This window comes from Chrysoperla carnea, chromosome 2 (genome assembly GCF_905475395.1).
Source record: "Chrysoperla carnea chromosome 2, inChrCarn1.1, whole genome shotgun sequence".
Taxonomy (NCBI): Eukaryota; Metazoa; Arthropoda; class Insecta; order Neuroptera; family Chrysopidae; genus Chrysoperla; species Chrysoperla carnea.
Window position 1 is genome coordinate 50,671,188 of NC_058338.1, and position 15,644 is coordinate 50,686,831.

General features: G+C 28.9%; 1 long non-coding RNA gene across 1 annotated transcript in view; it reads left to right on the forward strand.

The window, feature by feature from the left end:
* LOC123293561 overlaps nucleotides 1-15,644 on the forward strand; it is an 82,563-nt gene that overhangs the window by 11,821 nt on the left and 55,098 nt on the right. The window contains exon 2 of the long non-coding RNA XR_006535021.1: nucleotides 15,095-15,135. This is a non-coding gene — a long non-coding RNA (uncharacterized LOC123293561). The remainder of the gene's footprint in view (nucleotides 1-15,094; nucleotides 15,136-15,644) is intronic.

The window sequence follows — 15,644 nt, forward strand, 5'->3', positions numbered from 1 at the left end:
GCAAAGTTTCCGCTTTGTTAAAATTAATCGAAATACAAAGGCATCTTGCAGTTTTGAACTGGCAGTTACAACGAATCCCCCAACGCAGCTAGCAGAGACTACCGCCTCTCAATTTTTTTTCAGAAACTTTCAATAAAACCATGTGTCATGTTATAATGAGCCTGTGGAAGAAGAAATCTCTCTGAAACTTTGAATTGGACTAGAGGGCTGAGTCACCAAACCGTGGCTGATAGTTGATAACATTCTTGGCGTATAGTTGATAACATTCTAATATCGACGAAATTCTTCCGAAAAAGGATTCCGCACCCTTAGATAGGAAAATGGATTTCTGTGAAATTCTTATAACCCCCCCCCCCCCCAAATGTTCTTTGGATCGTTCTGATCAAAAGCTCTCACGGACATAAAATTGTTTAACGGATAGTTTTTGTGGCCGTGAGCTTTTAATCAGAAGGATTTGCAAAATATTTTTCGGGCGGTTTGAAAAATCTTCACTGAAAGCCATTTTCCTATCTTATCGTGTGGGGCCCTTTTACGCCTTGTTAAAAATGCATACCAAAAATGCTGATCGCCTATAAGAATGTAAAATGATATTCGAACTAAAATAGACGGTCAAATAAACAGCATTTGTCCATTTTATTATACACATTTTTTTTGTATCTATTTTTTAAATACTTTGAATAATGTTTTTGAATACACTGCAATATTTCTTCGAATAAAACTCATTTTTATAATATAAATAAATATTTCCTCCGTCATGTGTGAATATCTCTGCTGAGTTAGTTTTTTTTATCCATCCTGCAAACAGTTTAATTTTTATCAAATACACATAAACAAACTCACTTCACTTGATTATACATAAAATTAAATTGTATAACACAATTTGTAACGAATGTCATATTTTATATGCTAATTATAACAACATAACAGATGTCTGTTGAGTGTGACTGTCGACTAGTCAGTACTCTGTTCCTCTGCTTTTATCATTTACATTATTTTATCATTCATTTTAAATTCTATACTCACTAAGACTAACAAACACCATTTTTCATAATCATCAAATGTTTTAAATCATCTCCGAAAATATAGTCTTATGCAGTGTATTCCGAAGGTCAACAGGTAGTTGCAGAAGCAAAGACAAATAATTATGATATAGATGCGCAACTCCCACAGTTTTTATCATATGACCTATATGAACTACAATAAATTGGCACTCCAAACAATGGATGTCACTACAGTAGGTAGTTTCTAAATTAAATAACAGACAATGACTGTTACAGAAATGCTGTATGTAAAATATAAACTTTTCTGTAGAAAAGTCATCTATAAAAGTCCAGATTCCATAAAAGTACATTTTGATTAGTGTTGGTAAACAACCAATACAACCAATACAAATTTTTAAACATTTTAATAAAAAATTTAATTCGATTCGTTTTTGCTTTGACTTCACAATGTCATTTATTCGAAAAAGCTCGTAAAAGGATGCGTTAAAACACATTCGACAGAAAAATTAATAAGCTTTCATACGCCCCGGCAAAAACCAGTGGAAGGTGATAACAAGTATTCGGAAATTAAAACTACAAGCATTCCAATGAGTTGTAGACGATTCCGATAAGACCATGTTTCACGGAGATACAGATGTTTGAAATTGCTAAATATTTAAATTTTTTAAAAGAGGCGTTTGTTTTGATGCTAGGTATATTAAGAAACTGTCTTTTGTTTGTTCAAATGTATTTTTGTTTTTTTGATATGTTGTTTGCAATGTAAAGGCAATGTTAAATCCAAGTTTTCGACCTCGGAAAACGATCAAATCATGCCGAAAAATAAGAAAAATCTCGAAAATTTTGACCTTATTTCAGTTTTCGCCGATTGTGGCCTGGAAAAGTTGGTTTTTTCTCAAAAATCATGATATATATTTTTAAAGATGGGTAAATTATCTACAATTATCGATAAACCTTAAGCGTATTTTCTTTCGATTAAATTCAATTACATAGATGTTAAGTTACATTTCCTCCGAAAGCTAACGTTTTTCGAAAAAAATCTGGAATATGATGTCCCACTTTAAATTGAATATTTTTGTACGAAACATTTTTTTGTAGTCTAAGTATTTTAGAAGATATTTGGATCCATCGATTAAAATGGGTTCCCCTGTATATATATTTTTTTCTTCTTATGTTACCTAAAAAGACCTGGTAATTTACGGGATAAAAGGGCTAAATCTAGTGAAACAGAACATTTAATTGTGGTGCTTTCGGCAGAACAGTTGGTTCGCGGAAGATTTTTTGCATTTAAAATTTTTAGAAGTAATAAAAGTGTCAGCAATTATAATTTATTGTTTGTCGAGTAGCAAGGAGACGTTGAAGAATTTGTACCTTGTTAAAATGAATAACACATGCTTTTTCCTTCTTTCGGCAATATCCTTTTTTCTATAGATTTGCAGGTGTAATTATATATTCCGCATTCTATCGCTTGGACTATAAATTTGTAAGAAATTATATTTATCTTAAGTTACAGTTCAATTTATAATCTGATTTAACTTATGACCCCACTTTTCCGTGTCAGCTCTTTTATGGCTACATGTTGTATTTTGTCACATCGCTATGTGAATGAGAAAAAAGAATTTAAAAAAAACTTTCAATCTATATAATGGAAAATGCCTACGTAGAGTTTTATTTAAAGTAATGTATTTTTATGCGATATCAGATAATTAGTTGGAAACATTTCTATATAAAATTTAACATGCTGTGAAAATATGTTATTTCATGCTATAATGGGGGAATCGTTTTTGTTTTCTTTTTAAAATGATGACACATTTTCTTTAAGCTTTTTTACTTAGTTTTTTATTTTAATGTTAAACATCGAATTTAAAAAATTGTTTTATAAAACATTTCTTTAATATTATAAGAATTTTGTTTATCAGCCTTCTATTCTTCTATCAGTCTTCTATTCTGAAGCGAATAGCTTCTCAATGGCCAACAATATTTTGATGAATTTACGAATTTATGATCACGTTTTTTGTCTAAGCCGTGAATCACCATATAATTGTAATACAATTTTCCGTGTATGATGATTTTTTTTATAAAAGCACGGTGGAAAACTTTATAATTTTTTTAAACTAGCAATTGGAAATGAATAGATGATTTTTAATCGATACATCGCATTTTTGGGATATCGAGTTTTGTGGAAATTTTAAAATTTGGAACTATAACGTGAAGTTACGAATTTGGAAATTTCATTGCAATATTTTGGTTGTTACTATAAAAAGAATATTGTGGTTTTCAGGACATCATTCTTAAATATTCTATTCTTACTTGTTCTTTGAAATTATTGCACACTGAAAAAAAAAATTAAAATAATGACAACCTCATCCCGAAATTGACAGTTTCATATTGAAATTAAGTAAAAATACTTTCAAACAATTGCCTATCGATTGGAACACGTAGAGCTAAATATTTGTATTTACAATAGAATGGGATTGAATTTAAAATATGAATTCATTGATACAAAATCACTGAAGTTAAATCAACAAAATCATTACTTCTATGAAGGAGATTGATTTTAGTTTAAAGTCATGCATTTTATTGATAGAAAATAAACTTGTAGTTGGAATATATAATCGTGTAAAGAAAGCAAATCGATGAATTATACGAAAATTTCTTGTGTTTGCTTTAAATAGAATGCCAATTGGTTATTATGATCGCATATTTATCAAATCTAGTCCATAAGTGATTGAGCCAACTTCATGAAGATTGTTGTTGCCAGTTACAGAAAGTTTTTTTTGTATATATGTAACAAGCATCGATAGCGCAGTTGTTAAAGCTGTATATTTAGGATTTTAAAATAGTATAATCCATATGTCGCTGGTTCAAATCCGACTTGAAGAAATCGAATTTTTTTTTTTAAATAAATCTATTAGCAAGTTGTGACAAGCACATCAGTATTTTGTTATAATATTTATAAGTGGTAGAACCAATCAAAAAATATTATTTAAAACTATGTTGCATTTCAAAACAATATTATTTGAAATTTGCTCGACAGTATATTACTTTCATACAAACAACTCATGCGTTTGTGTCAACTTCACCACTCAATCCCGTACGGTAGTTGTACCACATTCGTGGCACCATTCGCCATATATGATCTTGCGATCAGGTTGAGACAACCTCATATCGGTTGGTATTAAGAATTTTTTTTCAGTGTAATTTCGAATATTTATTCAAAAAAATTGTTTTATCTTGATTATTTCAAGACAACATTGTTTTATTTACGAATACGCTAGTACATACATCCTTTCGAAATAAGGTTTTTTTTACGTAAATGTTTCAGAATTTACATAAACATTTCTTTTCGTAGATAAATAAACAAGTGCTTCTATTAAAAAATCAAATAAACAAATCACTTTGGTAGGTATCATAAAATTAAATTACTTCAAAAAAAAATTATGAATGATTATAAAATAAACAGTTAAAAATTATTCATCTGTTTTGTTCAAGTGATGATAAAAATGATTCATATACGACTTTGGACTGTTATCTTGGATAGAAAAAAAATCGGATTCGTGATCTATTCTGTTAACGCCTATTCATTTGAATCAAAATAAATACTTTATTTTTGTGATTAATAACCTTATATTTTACTTCGAAACTTTATGAATTCCAGGGTATTAAAACTTACTGACATTATAGGTTAGAAAGCCCTACCTCCAAAATAAAATATTTTACTTTAAATAATAAAAAAAATTTTCCAAATGTTTTTATGTGTAAAAGTTTTTTTAATATCATCCAAAACTTTGTGTTAATATTAATATAATTAATTTAAACAAAGTTTGGCAAAATTTGGACCAACATAATTTTCAACATATGTAATAACCGTAGTGGATTTTGAGGTTTTTTTTTCATAAAAGGTGTAATTTTTTTTATACGGCTTTGAAAACGCTTAAAAAAGCATTTGGATAATGGTTGGGGCTAGGGCCATTTAAATTATGACGGAAGAAAAATAGCTTACTTATTTACAAAGAATGGATGCTGCTCAAACCTTTTGGGAAAGTGATCTTTGTGGGAAATGGTTTAATGGAAATGCTTTTTATATTTTAACTTCTGTAATTCTATCTCTAACGATTTCCAAGATGGGTCCTACGAATTCAAGACCCAATTGACCTATGTTGCTCATTTACGAACTTTAACTCACTTTTTACATCCTGATCACGCTATAAAAATTTTTGCTTGATATCTCTTTTCGTTTTTGAGTAATCGTGTTTTCAGAATTTTAAGACTTATAATGAAAAATAAACCATACAGATAGATAAACCTTTTTAAAATAGACATTTCAACGTTTAAAATAAGCTCAAGCAGAATATGAAAATCGAAAAAAACATCAAGAGAGTTGGTCGTTAAAAAAATGAGCAATTTTAACGAAAAATTTGAAAAATCTCAATAAAAATTTGTTTTTCGGTTTCATAAAAATTCATGTTTGTTTAGTAGTAAAAAAGGAACACTTTCACCAAAGTTCCCGAAAATTAAATTTGTTTTGCCTGAGAAAAAAAATAAAACGAAAAAAAAAACAGTTTTGCGATTTTCTCACAGAATTTGAGGAAAAAGTCCCGCACAAAAGTTTTCCAATTTATTATTGTCAAGAACTTTCCTGTTGAACATTTTCCGCTAGCTGGTCATTTTTTGCACTATATTGTAAAAAAACTTTTTCAACTCTTAAAAAGAACCCCCATGTCATAATTTCCAAGAGTCTCGAGTTTAATTGTGTTTTACTATGTTTCTTACAACACAAACTCACATTTCCACCTTTAGTCGCTATCTGTTAATAATTTTATTGCTCTCAAAACCTAATTACATTAGGCTATGAATGAATCTCAAATATAACAGATAGTTTTTTAGAACCCACCGCATCTGTCAAAATTTAATATTAATCGAATAATTTTGTCAAAAAATTATAAAATGTAATAATTATGTAAGCTTAATCTCTCGAGGCGTTTTTAAAAAAAATAAAGTTAGATGCTTTCTATTTATCTAAAATTAACGAATTTGTTCTTTAAATTTATATTTTTTAAATCCACTCTGACGCATCGTTAATTTCCAATATTGTATTTTCGAAAGGTTTATGATATTTAAGTTCGATGATAACTTTTCATGTATCTAATTATAATGGTACAGACAGACCAAATTGTCATATCTATTGGCATCAATACTGTTTATGACGCATTGGGAATTGAAATGTTATTGCGTCATAGAAATAATTTTATTATGTTACACATCACTATATAAAAATCGAAAAAATCGAGAAAGATTTTGAAGTTGGTATTGATTGCCACAAAAACGGTAAAAACATCTTGACAGTACATATTAATGTATTGTTATAAATCAAAGTTATCTAGTCTAATACGTTTAACCCTCAATTAACACATCTTTTAAAAGATGAAATAGTAGTAAACGAAAGATAATTCGACGAAAAATATTTGGAAAACATAGTTTTAGATGTGTAAGGTCTAATACTAAAACTTCAATTACTCGAAGGTAATTTAGAAGTGTTTTTATTGCGTATTTAAGAACTAGAAGTTATTCAAATATTGCAAATTGATTCTCTATATCAAATATAAAAATAGAAAAGGACGGTGAGGCTGTTTTAGGTTTACATAAATCTTGAAAACTTCCCATTTATCGAAAATACACCGAATAAAAAATTGCTTGCGACATTAGAAACTCGAATTTGCTACGAGTTTTAAACATTTCCAATTTCAAATAAGGTACATATAATTTCAAATTGGAAGTAAACAATTTCAAATGGGCAATAAACAATTTTAAATCTTTAAAAAAAAAAAAAGAGATAGAACAAAAATTTAAATGTGAAAATGTTCCTTATAAAAAAATAAACAACTTTTGTTTGAAACATTTTTTCGTAGACATCACTATTTACCCACTGTAAATTTATACCTTACATCACATTACGTATTATGTGTATGTTTGTTTGTTTATCTCTCTTCATAGCTGGTATATCAACAATTTCCTCAGTCAATTGTTTCTTTTCACTTGTTTATATAAGAGTTTTTTACGAGTATCTACTTTCAACAGCTACAAATTGCATTGCTTTAAATAAACTCAAAAACAAAATAAACTTAAAACATCAATGAAAGAAATGTTAAAGCGCGGATCTCGATAGTCACAAGTTGTGAGCTAGGTCTTCGATCTCCATTTGATGTAATTTTCTTCGTGTATAGCAATGAGCGTGTTCTGCATAACTAAAAGCTCGTTAGCTTTTTTCATAACATCGGCCATGATTTCTGTGGATTTGGCTATCCGATACATTACCTATCTCTTTCTATAGAAAAAAAATATAACAGATACTAAATTTATAGAGAGCTTTATTTTTAAGCTGAACAAGATCATTGATGAAAAACGTGGAGTATTCCAAGAGCACCATTGAGGGTTGAACTTTTTTTCTCTTTATAAAAAGGATCTACAATTCACATACACAACTAACTCAATGCTATCTTATACCATTATTTAGTATATAAAGCAATCTACTGGTTATACGTTAGTCTTACTATCCCCATTCGCCATGTTTGTTATATAGTCCCATCAATGAATGTTTTTTCTCGGGAGTCCTCAACAACAGCTCTGATTTTGATTTTTTTTCTTCAAAATGACTCTTTTTGTATATTATTTAAAATCAAAAACATTTCAGAAATCAGGAGGTTAAATTAATCGATTTAAAAATATCTTTCACCTATAGAATGCTACATTATCGACAAGTTAAATGGGCTTTATTTTATTTTCAAAAAAATTAAGGTTCTGCACTAAAACTAAAAATCCATTAAGAAGTAAAACCGACATCTCCGGGTTCACTACGTAATCGATTTTAAAAATTCATTCATCTATAGAATGCTACATTATCAGCAAGTGACATGGCCGTATTTTCTTTTCAAAATAATTAGGGAGTCGTACTAAAAGTTAAAATCCATTAAATAGTGAACAAAAGGGAAGTTAAGAAAATTGAAGGCTATAACGTGGATACCTGCTAGTTATTTATATTGTTTAAACAATATATGTGCAACTTATATAAAGAAATCACTCTTGTGTGATTTTTTTCCTCAAAAAATGTATTTTAATTTTTGTTGCGGAACCTTAATTTTTTTGAAAATAATATACAGCCCATGTTACTTGCTGATAATGTTGCATTCTATAAGTGAAAGAATTTTTAAAATCGGTTAAGTAGTTACTTAAAAATGCCGGTTTATATATATTTTCATACAAACTTTCATCCCCTATTTCACCCTTATAGGGGATGAATTTCGAAAAATTCTTTCTTAAATGACACCTACAGTATAAAATCACTATCTTCTCGGAATTACAAACTTCTGTCATTATCGGTTTTGGCTGGGCATCGTTATATCAGCCGCGACATTGCCTTCCACCTCCAGATTATTCCCTCCTTCCGAAATATTCTGATTTTAAATAATAAGCAAAAAGAATCATTTTGAAAAAAAAAATCAACAAAATCGGAGCTTTTATTGAGGACTCCTTAAGAAAGATGGCTATTTTATGTATTCCTTTATCCGACTAATATTTATGTTAGAAATATCTATTTCAAAATTTATTAAATTATATGTTTATTATATTTGTTCAAGTATGACATTCAGCACACAATAACACTACATGCAGAACATACCTACTTCTTATTAGTCTAGAATGTATTGACACAGAAGGTGCAAAATATACTTGGTCAAATGAAAGTAACCACAGGAGGGTTTTTGCGTTTTAGTAAAAAGGTTTGGCAAGTTAAAATGTTGTATTTAAGGGATGTCTCTAGACAAATATACATAAACCTTTTAGAAAAGTAAAATGATTTTTATTTGCATAGTACGCTATCTATTCGAAGACATTCTTGTGAGGCCATTCAAAGGGAGACTATAGTTTTGACTTCCTCCGATTTCTTTCCTACTATATCTTCTTCGAAAAATCGCAGGCATACCCGGTATACTTGGATAAGTAGAAATGTATGATGTTGTGTAGCCAGCCTGATAGCATTTCGTAACTTCAGCTGAATCGTTGTTTCTCGTTGTCTTCAGCTCTTTATGAAACAAGTTATTAAGTAATGACTTTCAAATTAAATTTTTGACCGAACTACGAAATAATCTTTATTTTCGTCAATAACGAGTTTTGATAAAAAATCCGCAATTTTTTTTTTGCTTATATCTCGAAAACGGTGAGGTTAAATAAAAAATATATTGGATCAAAAAATGCTTAGAATTGTCCAAAATATAAAATCCAATAGTTTTTTTTTTAATGTTTAATAAAGACAACATGGTGTCCGGGAGTAGGGAACTTCTGCCCCACCGCATGGGCGTAAATCGAAAAAGAACAAGCACTCACGTATATGACATTTTTGAGTACACTCTGACAATCATTTTTAGGTAGAGGGATTTTTTGGTTTCATTTCTTCGATTAATACGAAATTTTAGATTGCTCCATCATATAAGCATTATTTCATTTGTGTACGTAATAGCGGGTACAAAGATTGAATTTTTAAACAAGAACATAAGTTTTCGCAAACTTTTGGAACTCATGTATCAATATAGCCTAAACTATGTCAACTACAACTAGCACAAGGGAATGAAAACAAATGTGAATTAAACATGAAATGAAAATATGGAGAAAATTTGTACGTATAGATAAAGATTTATTTTTAATAACAGCATTTCCATCATGGAATGCTTATTATTTGATATTAATCATTTTCTTACGTCTAAACTATGTATCTTACGTGATTTAACGCATTAATTTTTTCGTAGTGGTTCGTGCATCTTTGCTGCATGTATGCATGACAATTTTCAAATTGCTTCATTAGTTTTATTTTTTGTGCTAATTGTTTTCTTTTCTTTTTACTTCAGAAAATAGAATTAATCGAGTATTTGTTTAACACGATTCAGTTTGTATGGAAACTAATCTAGGAAATCGAATTTAAACCACTTATATTTATTGCTCAGCCCGTATATTTTCTGAAAATTTAATAGTATTAAGTTAAAATGAGTACTTGTAAAGCTAGACAGTCTAAGAAAATACCCCGAAGCTTCCAACACTATAAATTAGCATGAATGTAGGTAATTATTAGACCTTTAATCATGACAACATTGAAGAAAATTAAAATTATCCATTAACCCGTAAAATGTTTCGGCCTGTGCTTTTGTTAAAATGAATTGTTACAGTGAAAACGAATTTATAGATTTTGAAGGTAAAATTATTCATTTCACTACCTCAATATATCTGTTCTCTTAAAATCGCCTGCGTCCATCAATTTAAAATCAAACAGCTATCTATCTATACTCTATCTATACTATACTCATCATTTAATTTGATTCGTATTGAAGTAAAATTTACATAGTCAAACCATAATGTAAACTAATTAAACTGCCTGCCGCATTCAACATTACTTGAAGTAGTTACTTAACCATCAACCATGTATATTGAATAGGTAGATTTTATAAAACTTTTCTATTAAACTTTTAATTAAAATTCAATATTTAAATAAGAGCACCTATAGTGTATACAGGATGGCTTTAAACTTGATGCAAAAACAAAAAAACACCCGACCTTGAAGGCCTCCAGTCTCAACCTCATCGCGAGATCATATATGGCAAATGGTGCCACGAATGTGACAACAGTTACCTTACAGGGTTGAGTGGTGAAGTTGACACAAACGAATGAGTTGTTTGTATGAAAGTCATATACTGTATAATAAATTTCAATTATTGTTGTTTTGAAATGCAACATAGTTTTAAATAATCTTTTTTTGATTGGTTCTACCACTTATAAATATTATAACAAAATACTGATGTGATTGTCACAACTCCATGAGCCGGTAAAAAAAAGGTTTATACCTGCTCATAGGTTTATTTAAAAATAGATTAGATTTCTTCATTTGAACCAGCGACATATTACTGTTGATTTTAGTGTTCTAAGTCTATAGCTTAACTTAGTGCGCTATCGAAGCTTGTTATATATATACCAAAAAATATATTAAATGGTATAAAAATGATCAATATGTTTATTTTAAACTTTCTTTTAACTGGTAATAACAAAGGCTTTATCTCGGAGTATTGAGTCTACAGAGTCAGTCCATTCTTGTCTCATATTGTAGCAAATTTAGTCTACTTTAAAAACATCCCAAAAACGTTTCATCAAAAAACTAACCCTTTAGAGTTATAATCGCCAAAATTTTCACGGATTTTTCGATTTTTGACAAGGTTGCGTTCAGCACTCGAGGTCACAAACTTACTTGGATTATTCATAGTAGTCTTGTAACATTTTCGGCATGATTTTGTCATGCAGTGTCTTAAGGATTTTTTTTACATAATCTGCTAAGCTTAAATATTGAAAATATTTTTGCATTCTCTTAAATTCTATATTCAAACCTAAAAATATTTGAAACGAATTGAATGGGAGACAGCTTGTATTTTGAAGGTATAACAAACATTATGTAAATAGTTTTAATTATAAAATAATTACATTTAATTGTGGAAATTTATACACAATATTCAATATAATTAACTTAATTTCATTAATTTATAAGTATATATATGTAAAGTCTATACCTACCTATTGTCTTAAAATGTTTATTAATATTTTAATTCATGTTAATTATTTTATTTAAAATAAACCTTTGCAATCACGATAAAAAGATTTTAATCATTAATATTATCACTAAGAAATTTAAATAATTTAAATATAAATTTAAAATAGTCTTCTACAAATTTAAATACTTTGGAAAATTGAACCGTTTAATCAGGGGTCAAACGAATGTCAATTATTGGGAGAAAAAAATAACATTGGGAGTAAAATATGATCAAATTTGGATTTCCAAAGACTTACATTGAATCAATTCTAATAGATACACAAAAAATTATTTCAAACAAGAAACTGATTATTTTCTATGAGGGATTGCGTGAATTCTTTAGACTATGCCGGTAAATCAGACATTAAATAAACCATGTTGCGCGTAAATACCACCAGCGTAATTAATTCTCCATTCGAACCATCCCTGGTGCCGCTGATCCAAAATCATATTGAAACATAAATGGTATAAAACTATCTTTCCACTAAAGCGAATATCATGACAATCCACATTATTTTTATGTGTTCAATTTCATTAATAAACATAATAAAAACATCGATTATTACCAAACAATTACCCTAACAGACATTTTTCTATAATAAGTTGCTGAGGACTTAGAGGACTTGCTGTAGTTTTTTTTCGCTAGCCCGGGCGTTTATTTTTTGGAGTGATTTTTTGAATTTTTAGCCTTCATAACGTAAAATTAACTGTCAATTAGCTCGTTAGACTCGTCGATTAATATCATCGACAATATTACAAAAATCGTCATTCAGTCAAAAGAACCCCGTATTTATCCTTTGAAAATTGGGTCTCAGAAAAATTTGCTCTTATTGCGAGATATTGTAGATCTATTTTGATCAAAATACTCAATGGACACGACGAGCCAAAAGCAAACGTTTTTAAATTTTGGGCGTTGGAATGCCAATAATCACTGTGTAATGGTGTATGGTGTATAATTATGGACACTCCAACGCCCATTGCTAGGATCATTTGCATTTGGATTATATCGCAATATGAACAAATTTAATCGAGGCGTATGGGATTTTATGCGCCACTTAGGGAGCATACGCCACTTAAATTCTACATTAAAATCGCAAAACGCGATGTAAAGCTGTTTTTTTGGTATGCTATTTGCACTCCTTAGGGGAGTGTAAAACTAGACTAAACTAAACGTTTTGCAAGCGAAAAAAGTTGTGCTAACTAATTCGTGAAAAACTGCAATTTTTTTTTTCAGTTTTTGTAGTTCAATCCTAAAACTATGCGCTTTTGACACTAGTTGCTACTATCATTTTGAAAATATTTCAAAATTTGAAACAATTGAAGCCACCCCAGGGATCCGTATGTCTAATAGTTTTTAATATTCAACTTTTGTTTGAAACAATTTTTCGTAAACATAATTTTTTTCTCATGAGGGGGCAAATTAGGGCAAAATATCGTATCCATTTTCTCCAAAAATATAAAAGATAGAGAGATGAAAATTTGTAGGTAGCTTTAACTAGTGAACCTTATGAAAAATTTTCGAAAAAAAAAAAAATTTTAGAAAACTGGTACAAATGGCGGCGGGAAGGCGATGTAAAGCTACTTTTTTGGTATGTTATTTGGACTCCTTAGGGAAGTGTGAAATTACGTTTTGGAAGCAAAAAACCTGCGCAATTTTTTTACGAATTACGCAGGTAGCACAACTTTTTGTTGGCTACCTGCGTAATCCTTGCAATAAACTTGCAAAACGTTTAGTCTAGTTTCACACTTCCCTAAGGGGTTCAAATAACATACCAAAAAAGCGCGTTTTGCGATTTAATTTTTTTTTTTTTTTTGATACCATTGCTACCATTTATTTGTGACTTATATGTATTTACCAATTAGATTAGTATAATTAATCTAACTGTAATTTAATTAATATTATGGAACGTTTTCAATCATTTCCTCACTATCACCACAGTTGAAACAATAATATTCTTTGTAAAATATTGGTCATTTGAAAATAGTTGTTCTCAAAATAAAAATTGATACAATAAAATCATTGAGATTACGCAATAATGTCTTCGTAATTTGCATACTTAAATATTATGATGAGACATTTTTTCTTATAATTTTTGTATTTATTTGCGTAAGTCCTATAGTATTATTAATGTAGGTACTGAACACTGTATATTTTAGGAAAATTGTATGTATGTTGACGTCAGACTAGACAAGAATATGCGAATGATTAAATATTTGTTAACCGATTTCAAAAGAAGGAGTAAGGGATTTTTAATTCGATTGCTTCTACATGCTTGTGGATAATTCAATGAATATTTGAGTTCATTTATGGCCAATGGAACTATTTTTCCTTTTTCAAAGGCCTATTCAACAGTACCTCAGTATCGTTGTTGAAAGGTATTCAACAGTATGTTCTGGTTTTTTTGATGATTCTTGGATTTCAAAGGCCTATAATTGTCAATGTGTCATCATTTTCTTTGTGCCCTTGAGGAACTTTTGATCAGAAAGACAAAAAAAGCATAATGCTTGCTGCATAATGTTAGCGGTATTTGTATTATATTGATAAAAAAAATGGATTATGTTAGAATTAAATTAAATCTCAAAGATTGAATAAAAATTAATTACTGCTCACAAATAAATTTATTGATGATGCTTATATATTTTAATATTAATGCATTTTTTACTTACCAAATTCATATTTTTTGAAGTTGGTTTTATTTTCATGAAAATATTTTTTGTTTTTATATAATTTATTTAAGAGTAAAGACAATAATAACCTTGAAATTTTTTAAGTGAATAATCATTACCTATATAAATCAATTTTATTACTTAAAAAATATTCCTTAAGTTATTTATTTAGTTATACCAGACGTCCATCTGTATTTTAAAAAATCCTGCTGATAATATCTTTATCAAAGAGCTTTTGAAAATAACGGACCTAATTAAAAAAAGCAACTCATGTCTATAACTGAAAATAAATAGAAACAATTTTAAATTAGTTATTGTTTATAAAATATTGAAAAATAAACAACTTTTGTTGGAAACATTATAATTTCAGAGAAAAATTATAATTTCTAAGGAAAATTACCTTTTTGTATAAAGATAAACTCTAATGCCTTAACCACAGCCAGGTCAATTGACTCTGCTCGAATTAGAGACGGTCTTTTATCTCGAGCAAAAGACGGTCAATCGACTTCAAATTTGTACGGTAATCATACGTAAAAATTCGCCATATTGAAAAAATGTCATTTGCCTATAATTTTGTTAGTTATCGCGTTCTAGACTCTTAAATCACGACAATCATTATTTTAAGAATATATCATTGAACATTCCATCTATAATATCACGAAATTTTTTATGTTGGTTATCAAAGTTCTATTTATGCCACTAAACGGTAGAGGCTTGGGACAAATTTTTTTTCGGACATATTTAGTTAATAAATGCCTCTAAAGTAATTAAATACTTCTCAAAATTATTTATTATGTGTTTTATTTTTCAGGTGAAATTCAACTATGGTGAAATTTCGCTCAGATTAGAAAGGTAATATATTTAATTTAATTTAAGTGAACCGAAATTTTTAAAAAAAATACTATACATACTTTCTATTACTTTAAGTTATCTTATAATTTTGAACTTAAGTTTATAAGACGATTGTTTTTTTAATCATAATAGGTTCTTTGGCAGTATGAAGAATATTGTCATGACAAGTGAAAACAAACAATTGACTGAGTAAATTGTTGAAATACCATGTATAGACGTTGGAACACACATTAAACTTACATACATATCATACATATATAACTGATATTCCCATATAATACATACTATACAATTTCGAAAAATTTGCGCTCTCACGGGTAAACAGTGATGTTTACGAAAAAATGTTTCATACAAAAGTTGTTTATTTTTTTATAAAGAACATTTTTTACATTTAGACTTTTGTTCTATCTCTAACGGTTTACAAGATGGGTCCTACGGACACAAGACCAAATTGACCTCACTTTTTAAGTTCTAAGAACACTATAAAAATTTCACCTTGATATCTCTTT